The 16,867-nt window shown below is 39.3% G+C and overlaps 1 long non-coding RNA gene across 1 annotated transcript; it reads right to left on the bottom strand.

Moving 5' to 3' along the window:
* Window positions 1–770: 770 nt before the first annotated feature.
* On the bottom strand, window positions 771–15,399 carry LOC116409487. Its single transcript, XR_004221877.1, has 2 exons — window positions 15,171–15,399; window positions 771–911 (listed from the first exon to the last, which is right to left on the bottom strand). It is a non-coding gene; the product is annotated as an uncharacterized LOC116409487 (long non-coding RNA).
* Between the last annotated feature and the right edge of the window lie 1,468 nt (window positions 15,400–16,867).

Genomic DNA, 16,867 nt, shown 5'->3' on the forward strand with positions numbered 1-16,867 from the left:
CATGAAATGATAGAACAAACTTGTCTTAAATGTATAACATATAAGGATCATCTTCAAGGCACTGCTTATTTGGGATTGCCCTGAATTCAAAATCAGAAACAAAAAGATTATCTGAATGATCAAATTCCAAGTCAGAATAACAAATAGCCATCCAAATTAGTTATAAAATGTACAACATTTTGTATAAAATCCCTAATTACTAAATAAAATGAAATAAATGATGTGATATTGTATTATGCTGATAACTTCAACCTTTTATGGATTACATGAACAAGCATCTCCGTTACAATACAAGGAATACTACAGTCCAGGCTATCCATTCTAATACTATTTAGAGACCAAATTAAGTTCAACACCAGTCCATTTTATCATAATTTATAGTGATGAGCAAATCCATCCAGTTACTGCTAAAAAATTTGTGAAACGTGGCTACCGCACAGCCTTTTTGACTTATTTGAAGTGCCTGCAACTTTTTTGGTGCAATAGTGACTTTTTCCTGACTCTGCAAATTTTTGCGTCAGTTTCATGAAAATATTCGCCAATGAGGGAAATGCAGAAATTTGCAGCAAATCCATGGGGAAAAAATTCCTTCATCACTGATAAATTTATATTTTATTTCGAAGCTCAGTTATATTTCGGTATTGTAAATTAATTAAAAATGTATAAAGCAAAATTAGGTAAAGGCATTAATGAATACAGCAAATTGATGTAGATAAAACATGTTTCAATGCGGTTCTTAGTTTTTAGCTATTTTCTGTTGGGCACACCGACCTACCTGTATGTGTAAATATCAAGAACTCCTGGTTATATGAAAGGTCAAATTTCCCCATAGGTTTTCTCTGTAGATGGATGATTCTTGGAAAAGACATCACTCAAACTGCAATCACAATGTGCATGGCTTTAATATGTGCCTGTGGATAACAAAGCATGTACAGCATTTTTATTTCCCTGACAGCCTCATTTTTCACCAAGAACATGAAGTAAATTCATGATATTGAGAAAAAATGATAAACGATAAAATGAGAGGTTTGAGAGATAATGGCAATCATTAATGTGGTTACCAAGTTTATTTTGCAGTGACCAAACATTCCATTCCATTTCCCAGTTACATTTACACATGATAAAAGGTAAAGGGATTTACCTATAACACTTCAACCAACATAGATTAGGCTATTGTAGTAATCACTTAGCAACCTATAAAAAGGCATACAAGTGTTATGGTTAACAATGAATGGATAAAATATAAGCTTAATTTTTAGTTGGAAGTTTTTTTAATTTATTTATTTTTTAACATGAAAATGTATTCCTAAGAATATTTAGACTCAATGACAGTAAAGCATTTGCCCATCCAAAACATGAAATGTTGTTGTAGAATAGATTATATTGTAGCCTTGTTGGTAAGTTATTGCAGCGTATACACAGATCTATGACAGCTGACACAGTATTACTCAACCAATCAGGCTGCAGGGCAAAGACGGAATTTCTATTTTATTTCCACGAATAAAAGATCATATCAAGTCCAATCATTAACAGGAGATGCACTGTGCCATTCAAGCAAAAATCTAATGCCTATGTACATGGAACATATTTTCCAGCTACAAATAGCACCTGTATGGTAAATTATAGTTGGGGAGGACTAAGAGGTGTGTAGGGACCCATAGGGTTAAATGGTCCCTATGGCTTTAAATCCCTACAGGTTCAGTTCCCTTAGTTGCTGGGCAGAAGGGAATGTATCTAAGTGAGTTCATTAACATGTGTGCTATTGGTTAGAAGGTATAGTGACCACATCCTGCCTGACTTTGGTATAGTGTTGGGAGAGGAGTGGCACCTTCCTGTTGTTTGCTTCCACCTTAGGGACAAGGTGGATGTGTGCTGAGAGCCCAGGGCATGGGCCCAGGCCCAGTGAAGTCGGGGAACAGGGCCCCGTGAATGAGGCAGTAGATAGTGGCAGGTGTAGCTCCCTTTAAAGTACACTCTAGGGGTGTAAGGCAGTTAGGGCTGAGATAGAATGAGCAGCATGAGCTCCTGCATAGGATTTGCAGTTTTTCTGGAGATAGTTCTCCCAGGCCACATTGCCTGTAGTGTAGGGATCCAAGTGAATAGGGAATCAGGATAGAGAATTCCCTGAGGGATCCACTACAGGGTGTGTCGCAGAGGTGAAGGGAGATTCCTGCCAGTCTGCCCACAGGAGAGTGTCAGTCTGAATATACACTCGGTATGTGTTGCATGTACCAATGGCCTCTGAAGCTGTATTGTAAGTAAACCCTGTGGATGTTCAATAAACACTTATCATTTTGTTATTTGCAAGAACCTCTGGCGCCCTCTGGTTTCATTTTTCTGCATAGCAGCAAGAGAGGTGTAGTTGCACAACACCCTCACCTTCCTCTTCCACTTAGCGAAGGCCCATTCTGGGTGAGAGAGTACTGTGTAACCCATGTTCTACTGGTACTAGTCCGGGAAAGCAGCTATTGAGCTGAAATAGGTGTTACATTTGGCGCCCAAAAGGCGTGGGGCTCAAAGGTTAAGCTGCTAGTGCATGTTTCTTTAATTTTTTTGTGACAAGCGCAGGCACTGCTGGATGCAGGAGAGAAAGATGCTTGGTCACTTCGTGAAAGGCGCAAAGTAATTGGCCGTGGGTTCGGGTTCTGAGGTTCTTTTCCGTTACTCCCATTGGCTGCAGTTACTGCCTGTCATTTAAGTCTTGCGTGCATATGTTTTGGCGCGAGTGAATATTTTTGGCGCGAGTTGACCAGGGAGGATCCCTGATGTGGTCATTGCCGCCATTTTGAGAAAAGCAATAGAGGAAGACGGATGTCTGGTATTGCTCTGTACCTGGGTGTGCGCATTATCTCTAATCCTTGCTGAGGGGAGACTGCTGCATTCTGTTTTTGTACCCGCATATTGCTGTGGGACTGTGAGAGTATCTTTCTAGTGACTCTGTGTGCATTGGAAGGCCGTAAGCCCATACCTGCGCAGAATGGCAGATGCCCGCTGGGATGGCTGGGAGGAAAAGTATACTCCGGCTGGAGTTTCTGGTGGTGCCACAGGGGAAGTGCCAGTGACTGAAAATGGCCAGAGATACATCTGGCGTAGCACGTTTGGAACAAAGCCTGATAGTGGCAAGCGGTATGTCTGGCGAGGCACATTTATACAGAAGTCTGACAGTGAAGGCAGGAGGGTCATGGTTCCTTACTGTGGGAAGTGCAATGCAGAGGTCACCAGGGAGCTGCGTGATTTTGCTGCTAAATGCCCTCGTTGCCAAATGCCCTGCTGGGTGGGACCCTTCCAAGCCGTTGGGAAAAGCAAAGACTCTGAACTGAGGTCTGCCCTGATTTCTGCTCTGGAAGGACTGTCAGTGGTGATAAAGGAACTGGAATAGGGGGGAGGCCTGGTACCCCATTCTGCTCCAATGTTATTGATTGCACTGTTGATATGTTGCAATGTTTAAAATGCTTTGCTTGTTTTTCAGTGACCATTGTTACCCGGTAGTGCTCTGGAGAGACTACCAGAAGAGGATGTCATATGGTGCTATGGTATTCTGTGGGTAATGTGATGTGTTTGATATTGTACCCCATTGTCGGGACGAAATGGGTTTTTTCCCAGGGGTGAATGTAGGGACCCATAGGGTTAAATGGTCCCTATGGCTTTAAATCCCTACTGGTTCAGTTCCCTTAGTTGCTGGGCAGAAGGGAATGTATCTAAGTGAGTTCATTAACATGTGTGCTATTGGTTAGAAGGTATAGTGACCACATCCTGCCTGACTTTGGTATAGTGTTGGGAGAGGAGTGGCACCTTCCTGTTGTTTGCTTCCACCTTAGGGACAAGGTGGATGTGTGCTGAGAGCCCAGGGCATGGGCCCAGGCCCAGTGAAGTCGGGGAACAGGGCCCCGTGAATGAGGCAGTAGATAGTGGCAGGTGTAGCTCCCTTTATAGTACACTCTAGGGGTGTAAGGCAGTTAGGGTTGAGATAGAATGAGCAGCATGAGCTCCTGCATAGGATTTGCAGTTTTTCTGGAGATAGTTCTCCCAGGCCACATTGCCTGTAGTGTAGGGATCCAAGTGAATAGGGAATCAGGATAGAGAATTCCCTGAGGGATCCACTACAGGGTGTGTCGCAGAGGTGAAGGGAGATTCCTGCCAGTCTGCCCGCAGGAGAGTGTCAGTCTGAATATACACTCGGTATGTGTTGCATGTACCAATGGCCTCTGAAGCTGTATTGTAAGTAAACCCTGTGGATGTTCAATAAACACTTATCATTTTGTTATTTGCAAGAACCTCTGGCGCCCTCTGGTTTCATTTTTCTGCATAGCAGCAAGAGAGGTGTAGTTGCACACCACCCTCACCTTCCTCTTCCACTTAGCGAAGGCCCATTCTGGGTGAGAGAGTACTGTGTAACCCATGTTCTACTGGTACTAGTCCGGGAAAACAGCTATTGAGCTGAAATAGGTGTTACAGGTGTATAGGCCTAAAATGTTTTGAACAGGTAAGGGATATTAAAAAGCAAATAATTACTCATGGAATGTAAAGTCATTTTAAAATTCACCACATTGGGGATCCGAATAGGATAATGTTTTTTTGTAACTAAACATATTTCCTATACACAGTTCAGGGTGACAAACATTATGCAGATGAAACCCCTTGGAACCAGTTGGTTTAAATAGAGAATTAGATTCGCCTGATTTTAAACAGTACTGTGCAGTTATTTTAATCTGTTATAAGTGAATTTTAATAAATTAAGGTTTTGTAGTATTTTTTTTATTTATATGTACATGCTTTTATTACTTTTTCTTTTATATGTATTAATTATAAGTCTATGAGATAGTAATATTGATATCCTCATATCTCATGGTTCACATGCTAGTAGCAGAACTAACCACTTGGTTTGAATGAAATGGCTGCAAGGTCAACGGCAAACCCTTGCATTCTGAGGGATATCACCAGGAAACTAGCGCATCAATTCTAGTTGTTTATTTCAGAAAAATAAATCTGTATAAATACTCCTGCAAGCAAGCCTAATATAAGTCTTAGGCATTCCACGTTGTATTAATGCTGATATCTGCCTTAGCAAAGCATTAAGAGGATTAGAGATGTAGCGAACTGTTCGCCGGCGAACTAATTCGCGTGAACATCGGGTGTTCGCAAGTTCGCGAATTTTTAGCGATGTCTGCAATTTTGGGTTCGCCTTAGCTGGAGCCAAATTTTGACCTCTCACCCCAGAGCCAGCAGATACATGGCAGCCAATCAGGCAGCTCTTCCTCCTGGACCACCCCCGGACCACTCCCTTCCATATATAAACCGAAGCCCAGCAGCCATTTTACATTCTGCCTGTGTGTGCTTGATGAGTTAGCATAGGGAGAGAGCTGTGCAGGGGTTTGAGGGACAGTTTAAGTAGCTTTGCTGACTAGTAATCTACTTTCTACTGCTCTGTATTAGCATAGGGAGAGAGTTGTGCAGGGATTTGAGGGACAGTTTAGGTAGCTTTGCTGACTAGTAATCTACTTTCTACTGCTCTGTATGTAGCTGCTGGGGACAGCTGTCCTGCTGATCTCATCTGCTGTAACCCAATAGTCCTTGTAAGGACTGCTTTTTTTTCTGATTACAACAACGTATTTTTCAGAGAAATTTTTGCCCTTGACCCCCCTCCGGCATGCCACTGTTCAGGTCGTGGCACCCTTTAAACAACTTTAAAATCAGTTTTCTGGCCATAAATGGCTTTTCTAGGTTTCAAAGTTCACATTCACATTGAAGTCTATGGGGTTCGCAAAGTTTGCAAAAGTTCGCACTTTTTGTGAGGTTCGCTACATCTCTAAAGAGGATCACTAAAAATGTTTCATTGCCCTGCAGCTGAAGAAACGTGATTTAAAAACATAACTTAAAGGGGCCCCGTAGTAGAACGAGGCAGGAGTTAAGGATACGGGGTTAGGAAAAGGCCTGGGAAAGTGTTGGGTTTTAGGGATTATGGGTAATGTAGTCTGGAGGGGGATTGGCTAAGAGGCGTTAAGGATAGAACATCAGGGAGGATCAGAAAAGAAAGGTGCCATTTTACCCACGCGCCCTTATTTGAAGTTGGTAACAAGGAGGATGTTAATTCAGGGGAACATAGTCGCAGCCAACGAGTCCATAGCAAAATGGGATTTAGGCAGAAGGTTAGGCCTGAGGCTAGGGATTACAGCCATAGGTCGGTGGAAAATGGGGCTGTGGTGGTTAGAGAAAGTGGGTTTCTAACCTTAGGGAACTGATTGCGATGGGAGCAGGTACAGCTTCCACAAAATGCAGCCTTCAGCGGCTTATTGTTATGATGTTATTGGAGATTAAGTTATATTATTTAATGACATAAATGGGGTTGTATGTCATAAAGAAATTTGATACTGTTGCAAATAAACGGGCCGCGGCCTTTTCTATCCACAAAAGGTTGTCGTGTGTGTGTGTATTTGACAGGACCAAAAAGAAGGTAATAGGCCTGAGTGAAGGGATTGTTTAAGAGGGCCAAAAAATTGACGCTGCCCTTGTCATGATACATCCCCTTTTAACCAATAGGATAAAGAAAAGAAGGAATCACTAGTCTTATGGGTTATTTGCCCAGAGTGAAGAAATTACTGTGTGGTTTCCTATGCACTGTAGGGAGTTTAAGAAAAACTCTGATTTTTCCAGATCTCTCTCTGAAGTTACATCAAAGGTAACGGTACCTTAGTAACTAAATTAAACCATATCCCCATGTCTGAAATTCACATGCAATGAATATAATTACTTATTTAGGACCACAGGGTATTCAGCATTAACACCATTTACTAGCGTAACTACTATACAGAGAAAAGCACCAAAGCACAGAGATAAATACGTGAGAAAGAGGTCTCTGCTAACAGTGCATCCCAGCAAATGCTCAGAGGGTAGCATGAAAGAGTGATCAGACACTAACAACCATATGCTGAATATATGGATGCCTGCACAGAAACCAGTTCATCTAAATTCATTGACAGTTAGACAAACAGAATATGAACATAGGATGTGGCAATTTTTAAAGGGTAAAGTAACAACTTGAGTAGGGGGAAAAAAATCAGCTACACAAAGCACTTAAGCATTATGTCATATAATCAAATGAAGAAAAATGAAAGAGTTTGTAAATTAACATATATATAAATTACTGAGTATGGGTTGGATGCAGTTGATTAAGTACAGGGGATGTACATTTATCAATGCAATAGTTCATTAGCTTTGGTGGTCTCCATATCTTTTTGTTGGACTAAAGAATAATCAGCAATACCAAGTTTCACATTTCTGTATAGTTGTGCAGGAACCAGAATATTATTCAGTGCCCTCACTCCTTTCCTCTGACTCAGCGCAAGATACATTCCTTTCATCTTTTCTGACATATAACCCTGTGCCAGTGGCAGAGGAATACATGACCTCTTGCTTAAATCTAGAATAAAGCAAACTGCACAGGTCTCAGGGCAACTCTGGAGGTGACAAATGTTTGAAAAATGCTTGTTTCCCATTAATCTTAATACTGCAGATGTTATTATCATTGGCAGTTACAGCTGCATGAGAGAACTTGGAGAGAATTACTGAATAGAAGCCGGTACAGTGTTGGTAAAGCATATCTGTTAACAACCAAGAAAGTAGTTTACCTTTTATTTTATAACGACAAAGAAGAAATAAAAAATGTGCAAAGAATAAAAATGCTAAAGATAATAGTGTGAATTTTCGGAATAACTACACAAATCATGTTCTGGGTATATAGTACTTATAGTACACACAAACTGAAAGCTTATACTTTTGTAAATAATTGCGAAATATGCATATAAGTGTAGTATATGCACTTGAACTGTCAAAGGGGCCAATTAATAACCGATGGATTTTTTTGTGTGTGACTTTCACAATTTACAATGTGTCCAAAAGGCTAAAAATCAGAATCTGACAATTCGCCAGCTAAAACTTGCCGAGATCATGTAGATTTCAATGGCAGATGTCCCTTTCCTGAAAGATCCTTCTTTTGCCTCCAACTTTATAGCATTTGGATTTTTGGCGCTGGTTTTTGTGTTGTGATTTGAAAAATTCGAGTTTTCGGGGTGACCATTTGAAAAATGTCAGTTTCCCTAATTTTTTACAAAAAAAATCCAAACAGAAAAATTTGTGAAACGTAGGTGCGCATGACTTTTTTTTAGCGACCGCGCCCATTTTGACGCATATATGGCTATATATATATATATTTATTTTTTTTAGCAAATTTTCGCAAAAAAACATTTGCAGATGCCGAAATGCGGCAATTCGCTGCAAATCCATGCCTGGTGAAAAAAATTTATTCATCACTAGATATTTTGTGCAGAAAGCTTCAGTATCAAACATGACTTTCCGTATAATTAACAGAGGAATTGGTTGCCCTTATGTTTCAGTGTATTTAAGATGTGCATCTTCCTGGCTAGTCCTGCACTTATTTGATTTTTTTTTTCTTCTATGCATTTATTATTGAGACATTTCATTCAACCCAGATGCAAAAATGCATTGTGAGCTATGAGTGACCTTTCCTTTCTACATTACAATAATATCTCTATATACCCAAACTCCTGCTTATTGGTGAACAGCGTTATGGACTATAGATGTAATAGACACAGGCCTACTGATGCAATGGATATTCAGGGTGGCATCAATGGATTTAAATAATGCTTGATCTGATCCTTGATAAGGACTGACATTACAGTTGCACTGTGGAACATTTTATTTGCTATAATCCCATTTCAAATTAGTCCTGTTTAAGGATTCCCGTTTCTTTGAAGTTTTTTCTGTTGTTAGGGATTTGAACCAACATTATGTAACCGGTTGTCACAGCTGATGAAAACAGTGGTCCAGCTAACACAGCTTTGGCCAACACTAAATGCGAGTCCCCAGAATCACCCACCCCCCTTAGCAAATCTCCCCTCAGCCTCTTACTTAAGTCACCCCTCCCCTGCTCAGAAATCAGCAGCTTTCCCTCAGCCTTTCCCTCAACTCAACACCCACCCTTCTTGACAACTCTCTCTCCCAGCATTCTTCTGCTGCTGCCCCCACCAAGTTCATAGTCACCAAGTCAGTACAAGGATAGAGTTAGAAGTAGCAGAGGTACAGGCCTGAGGTCCTACCACCCCCCCCCCCATATTGCCCCCTAGGCATGTGCCTTTTCTGCTTACCCTTAGCGCTATCCCCATCAGATACCCTGGATCCTTGTTAACATTTCCACCAGAAGGATAAGCAGCTCTTCCTATATTTTACACACATTTTGTTGCCATTACTTTTCATACATATCTATTCCTTTTTGAATTTTGAATATAAACATACTTTCTTTGGCTTCATGTTAAATCTCCGCCTGTTCAAAGCTGGTTTACAGAAAGTAACACTGAACACCCATAAAACTGCCCAATAGCCTAATGAAACACTAAGGGGCACATATACTGAAACTAACATCACATTCTTTTTTTTTTTTTTTTTAATTCTACTAATTTCTACAAATAACTGACATTAACTAAAAAAAAATCCAAATTGGAAGAAACCTACTTTTTTGAATTGTTACCCCGAAAACTAATTTTTAAATTGTCACACAAAAACCAGCAATGACAATTTGAGGTAAAAGGTTCAGGAAAGGGAAGGGACATCTACCATTAACTTCAAAATGATCTTGGCAAGTTTTAGCAGGCAAATTTCATAGTAAATTTCAAAAAAGTCATGACTCTTTTGCCCCCTCAACTTTTAGCCCTCACCACAGTAAAATGCCACCACTCTCTTCATTTCTATGGGATTTATGTCCAGTATATATAGTGCAGAATCTGCTGGAGTTGTTCTTATATACTTCCTATCCAACATATACAAAACTCAGAACATTCTTTTGAGTTAATAACATGATTACTTCACTTCTGCCTTTCAATCCATTAACCAGTCTGAAAAGAAAGGGGATTTATTGAAAATGAAAATGTTTCAGCAACATCATTTTAAAAATCGTTAACAGTAAGATAATGTTTTGATGGGAAAGAATAATCAAATCATTATTTCTAATTAACCTAAAAATTATATATTTTTTTAAATTTGCTTTTACTTTTTGCAGAATAGCAGTGTGTATGCAACGTGTGTATTATTAGAAAAGTCTAGTCTGGAAGCAATGTTACAGCTCATAAATATCCGAGGATGCAAGTCTAGATTTATCATGGGAATGTTAACTCAATTGTGTAATAAATCACTGAGCTTCTTTTGTCATATAGTTGTTTGTAACATAATGGATAATCAAACAGATATTTTTTTAAATCTTCCTCTAGAATAGAGAATACGTAAGTAGCACATAAAATAAGCCACCCAAATAGCTAAGGGAAGAAAAAACAGTGAATATTCCTTGTAGTTATTTCTGAAATTACCATTTAGATGGTAATGCAATAGAACCAGAGTCAGCTATGGCAAAAGCTAATTTTGATTACACACAGTACAAGGATTAAGTTTGGATAGATTAAAAACTGACCCATGGTTGGCCACCTGTAGTTGTTTTATCCACAGCAACATATACAACAAAATACTAAACTGGGAGCCTGTAACATGATCATAGATGGTAAGCTTCTTGGGCAGGGACCTCATCCAAACTCTTAGTTCTTAAGCACTGATGTATCCATTGTTACTGCATAACTTAATACAACTAAACCTCTGTGTTCACAGCTTGTAAAGAACGGCCTACAGTTGTGGTGCTATGTAAATAAATACATCCAATTTCATGTTTTTTCTACACTATATAGATGATATGATAATGTTGTGGTGCGGTACAGAAAATGAGTTCCACAACATGATTCAGGATTTAAATGCCCTTGATACTCCTGTAAAATATACGGCAGAAATTCATACACTTTTTGGATATTGAATTGTGGGTGGCCGACAATCTAATAGGTTATTCTTTGTTCTGCAAGCCTACTGATAAGAATGTGCTCCTTCATTTTAGCAGTGGTCATCCTCCACCCTTAAAGAAGTCCCTACCTATTTCTCAGTTCTATAGGGTACTGAGGAACAATTCTGATAAACAGATTGCTGAGATTCAGATTAAAGAGATGTGGGCGCGCTATGAGGCTAGGGGTTACCCAGTCGTTGTGTTATCGAATGATTTATCTACTGCTCGTGTTCGGTGTAGCTTGTCTGGCATGGAACCTAAGCCCCATTCCGGTATTGTGTTCAGCACTACATTCAATGACAGATCAGATCATGTCAAGAAAGTTATAAATAAAAATTGGAATATTCTCCAGGCTGATGATGACTTTAAGCGAGTATTGACTAAGTCCCCCTTGGAGAGGCACGAGTTTACGAGATTTGTTGGTGCAGAGCGACCCTATTGCGTGTTACCAGAAGAAAACTGGGTCGTGGCTAAGTAGTGACAAAAAGGGATGTTTTAAGTGCCCCAATTGTACTTCTTGTAGATATATGACTCCTGGGGAGTCTTTTTTATATCCACAGACAGGCAACACCTATCTATTCGGCATCACATTACCTGCACTACTACACATGTGTAATATCTTATAACTTGTCCTTGTGGCCTTTCTTATGTAGGCAAGACCGACCAGACTAAGATTACGGATGGAGGGTCATCGTTCTGCCATCAGTTCTGCATTTAGGGATGGCATGACAAATAAACCAGTGGCAAAACACTTTCTGGAAAGAGGGCACAGGTTACCCACTTTCCGATTGTCAATTTTCCCCCCATTAGGAGGGGGAGGGGTGATAGATCACAGTTGCTCATGCAGAGCATGTTTGTTTTGGATAAAAACCTCTTATTACATTATCTTCTTGCAGATTGTATTGCTCCTATACATGTTTTCTTAAGCAACGGTAATGTGAGCTTTAAGGGCTTGAGACAAATGCTTTTAGGTTAATCTGTTTCCTTTAAAGTGTTACTTTATGATTCACAGTAAGGTGTATGTAACATTGTGAGGGAATTGCTGTAAATTTACATCAGTAATGCTCTATACTCTACTGTCGGTTTATTTTAACTCTAAGGGGCACATTTACAAAGGCACGAAGGCTCGGAGCGTATTTTCGGCGAATTTTTCGGGTGTCTGCACGATTTTGTCGTACGCCGCACAACTTTTTCATGCGCTTGCGCGAAAAAATCGGAAAAGGTTTTACCGCTGTTTACAATTGTACGGTACGAAAATTTTGTGACTTTCGGAAAGCCAGTACGATATTATCGTGACTAATACGATTTTTTCGTAAGCATTTTCATGATATTTGCGATCTTCAGAAATTTTCGTTTCCAATCCGAATTTTTCCAATTCGGGATTTGAACTCGTGATTTGATAAATCTGCTCCTAAGTGTGCACTAGAGGGTTAAGTATTCTGCTATCCTCTTTTTTTGTTTTATTTTGTTTTCTCCTTGGTACAGGGCTCTTGCTTTTTTGGTATGTTGCAGTCATGTGATTGGGTGGAATCCTGTCTTTTGGGGGTGTGTCTGTCTTCTTTTAAGTATATATAGAAGTATTGGTTTTAATGAGATTATGGTCTTTTATAAAGGTCTTAGATGCAGACCGAAACGTTGGCCTGATCTGTAATGTATTAATTATTTTAAAAAAGTTATATTTTAAATGATCCCCAGTGTGCACCAATTTACACACAAATATCTATCTATCAATGCTCAATTGGTAGCACCCGAGTCCTTGGCTACGCTCAGGAGTGCTGAATCTACACGTTTTGTAATAAATACATACATACATAGTATATGAGTAAAATAAAGTAATCAATCAATAATCAAGCTTTCCTGTCTCAGCATCTACATTTAAGAAAAAAAGGTGAATGATAGTTACATTTGCCCCCAAGAGTCTGCATTAGATTTTGAACTGCGGCTCAAATTTATGCAGCCCTAGGCCCGGGCCTTTGTGGTCTCGCCACAACTCCGGGCCTGGAAACCCTGCTCTCTATTGTTATACCCCAGTAAAAAGAAAGAATACCACCTCTTGTTTTCTTTCAAAATGTATTTAAATATTTTAAACTTCACCTACATTTTTCTATAAAGGGATCTTTCCATAATTTGGATCATCATACCATAAACATTAAATAAACCCAATAGGATTGTTTTGTCTCCAATAAGGATTCATTATATCTTAGTTGGGATCAAGTACAAGGCACGGTTTTATTATTACAGCGAAAAAGGAAATATTTTTTTTTCGAATATGGATTAAGGAACTGATGCAGGGTTTTGGGAAAAAATTCCTCATTAGTTAAAGTTTAAGGACTAGTTCAAACATGGATTTAGTTTAAAAATAAATAAACAAAAAACAATACAGGTCCCCCCCACACAAAAACTGCTTACCGCTCAAATCCTCTGGTCCAGGTGCAACCTGCCCCGGACCCTGCACTCAGGTGTAAAAACTCATGGCCAGAGAGAACCTACTTCCAAACAAGAAAGCATTATGCTTACCAAATGGTCCTGTTGACCCAGGTGTTCCTGCCCCGAGTCCGTAGCCAGGGGACAAATCTTGTTACAAAACTTCACACATTGGCAGTGCACTCTGGGTCAGCATAAAAAGCTGCAACAGTTGATATTAAAATCGATCAACCTTTATTTGCACATCTAAAAAAAAAAAAACCCACAGCTTAAGGTCTTGCGCGTTTCGTGACAGCGCACTTTCTCAGAGACCTCTCTCCATTTCTTACACATAGGAAATATATACCCTATTAACTGTTGCAGCTTTTTATGCCGACCTGGAGTGTACTGCCAATGTGTGAAGTTTTGTGATGAACAAAATTGTTCACCAGTTTTTGCTGCAAAAAATGTCCATAGAATCTAATGTATTGTAAAAATGTGCGGCTTGGAAAAAGTCTACATGAAAAAAAATGCCTATTGACTTCTGTGCGTTTTGCCAATTTTCACGTTTTGCAATTTTTTTGGTGAAGCAAAAAGGGACAGACTTGCTTATCACTACTAAGCACCATTTATAAGGATATAATTTACAGGATATTCAGAGCTCTGGTGTTTTATATTCAGATAATCTATTCAGATAATCTATGTAGAATAATATGGTTCTATAAATTAGTGAGAGAAACAGAGGTTAAATGCCATTCATGGTGTGGAACTATAGTTTATTTATTGGTTCTGGATAAACAGATATAAAACATCACTTTATTTCTGGTCTTTAATGGGATCTACAATATAAAGCGGAGCATTTCTAATGAGTTCTGATTAACAGCATCAATACCTGTAAGTTTTGACAAATGAGTGGTAGCAGAAACTTACTCAGAAAGGTAGCCAGTCTATCCTCTGAGACACTCTGCTAGAAGCATGATGGTAAATGCACATTTTACATTCTTTTGTCATCTTTTTGCATTTTGTGTTGATTTGTTATTACAAACCAAAAGTAAGGTCACTCAGAGCGGATTAATTTAACAGAAATAACACACCAAATCCCCCTTAGCTAGAATATAACAAATACAAATGAATCTGTGCCATGATGATAAATTGTAGCTCTCTGGCTAAACATTGCTCCAAACTGACAAGGATTTATGTGCATGGGATCAAGAGAATCATTTACTCAATTCAGTGCTGACAATTCCCTGCAAAGCATTATGGAACTTTGTTGTACAAATATATGTTATATACCCTTGTTTTATCTCACTGTGTATGTCATTAAAGGAACAGTAAGATCAAAAGAGTTTTAAACACTACTATAGTCAGTGCCGGGCCAAGCCGATCAAGTGCCCTAGGCAACCTGGTTGGCTTGGCCTGGCAAGATGCGCGCACACAAGGCGGCGGGGTTACCAGGGCCGCTAGAAGGGGGGTACTGTAGTTGAGGGGAATGGGCCCGTAATTAGTGGTAGGTGAAAGAAGAGGTTCCAGCCTGGCGCCCCCTTACTGTTGCACCCTAGGCAGGTGCCTCTTCAGCCTACCCTAATTCCAGCCCTGACCATAGTATATTATATATATATATAGTCGGGATTTAGCTCTTTAGGTAGAAGTGCCAACTCCTTTCTCACAGATAAGAGACAGGGTTTCAAGCTGAATTCTGGTGTGTGAATTTATTGAACACAGCAGGCTTGGCAGAAAATAAAAGTTCATACAGCTGATATCCAAATATAACAAATAAGTAGTCATCTAACTGAAACATAAACTGTCCTTCTCAGGGGACACACCCACAGCCCCACTTGGGCAGAATAAACGAATATAAGCAAATGCAGGATACACTCACAGTATTTTGTAGACTTCCTGTGCTTTCACAGAAGCGCCTGCACTTCAATCCCACAGTCTGTATGGCAGCATACAGTAGCTGGTCCTTGCTACTAGGAAATCCACCTCTATGGATAAATATTCCCCAGGCACAGAGGTAACTGTTCAGCAAATAGTTCCTGTCCCAGACACACTTTTCCAAGCAGGATAAGTTTTACACTGCAGCTCCAGTGGCTCATCCCTCTCCCAGAGCAGAGAGACACTCCCCTTGGAGTCTGTTTTCACTACAGGTGAGGCTAATCAGCCCTCGCAATGATTCTCGGAGGGATATACCTTCCTTCTATGATTTTTCCAACCATGCTACATATATATATATATATATATATATATATATACTTTGGTGCCATTTCTGAAATATGAAGGCTATATAACATAAGAATGTTCACATTTTAACTTTTACTTTGTTCCTGATAAAGTCCCTAATGTTGGACAAACAAGTGTGGTAAACAAAAAGCATTAAGTCACAATAAATGGAATGCTGGTCCTTGTGAACATTTTTATAACATAGTGTGGCCAAGCACCTATGATTGTATAAGACCAGACTGAGTGTGGACACTTTTTGAATGATTATATATATATATATATGCATACAGGTATAGGATCCCTTATCTGGAAACCTGTTATCCAAAAAGTTCCAAATTACAGTAAGGCCATCTCCCATAGACTCCATTATAAGCAAATAATTTTAATTTTATAAAATGATTCCCTTTTCTCAATAATAATAAAACAGTACCTTGTACTTGATCCCAACTAAGATATAATTAATCCTTATTGGGGGTAAAACAAGCCTATTGGGTTTATTCAATATTTAAATGATTTTTTCCAGACTTACGGGAAGTTCCCTTATCTGGAAAACCCCAGGTCCAGAGGATTCTGGATAACAGGTCCCATACCTGTATATATAAAAAATCACTGTCACATATAGCTACAGTCAGATTACTGAAAATGCATCAAATAATTTGCCCTGAATGTATATATGTATGTTGGTAATGGATGTGAAGGCAGGGCAGTTCTGAATGTACAGTACCTAGGTGTCTTCAGTGACTCAGCTAGTTCAATGGAAACTGGATTTTAACTGAGCAGCTAAATTGCTGAATTAATAATTATGCTCAAGTTTTTAAAGATGGTTACCCAGCAAAAGGGAATTTTAATTACTCCCCTGAGGAATTAGGGGTGCAAATAAATGCTTTATGTGCCTGCAATAAATTATTCATAAAAAGCAGGTTTACTAGGACAAATAAAGGCTAACATTAAGAGCCATAAATCCAAATCTGCAAAAAGCTGGGTCAATCATTTTATATTTGACGACTGCAAGATGTTGGAATATGGCCTCTGAGATTGCAGCAGATTGGAAGGAGTGCCATGGGAAGGTAATGTTATTAAGGCAGGACACATTAACCCCCATATGTAATAAAAGGCACTTAAGTTTTCCAGGTGCAGTAATCCATAGCAACCAATCAGCAGGTAGCATTTTCTGGTAACCTATTTAAAAGCAAACATCTTATGGGTTACTGCTCCTGGTTATTACATAACCCAATAAAAGTGCATTTTGGCACCAACATAGTTCACAGTGCTATGCAGTAAATGGTTGTATACATTGCACATAGAAATTACATAAAAAAAACAACTGATAGAAGAGTAAATACTCTGCCCAAAAGA

Source organism: Xenopus tropicalis, chromosome 3 (assembly GCF_000004195.4).
Source record: "Xenopus tropicalis strain Nigerian chromosome 3, UCB_Xtro_10.0, whole genome shotgun sequence".
In the NCBI taxonomy this organism is placed as follows: domain Eukaryota; kingdom Metazoa; phylum Chordata; class Amphibia; order Anura; family Pipidae; genus Xenopus; species Xenopus tropicalis.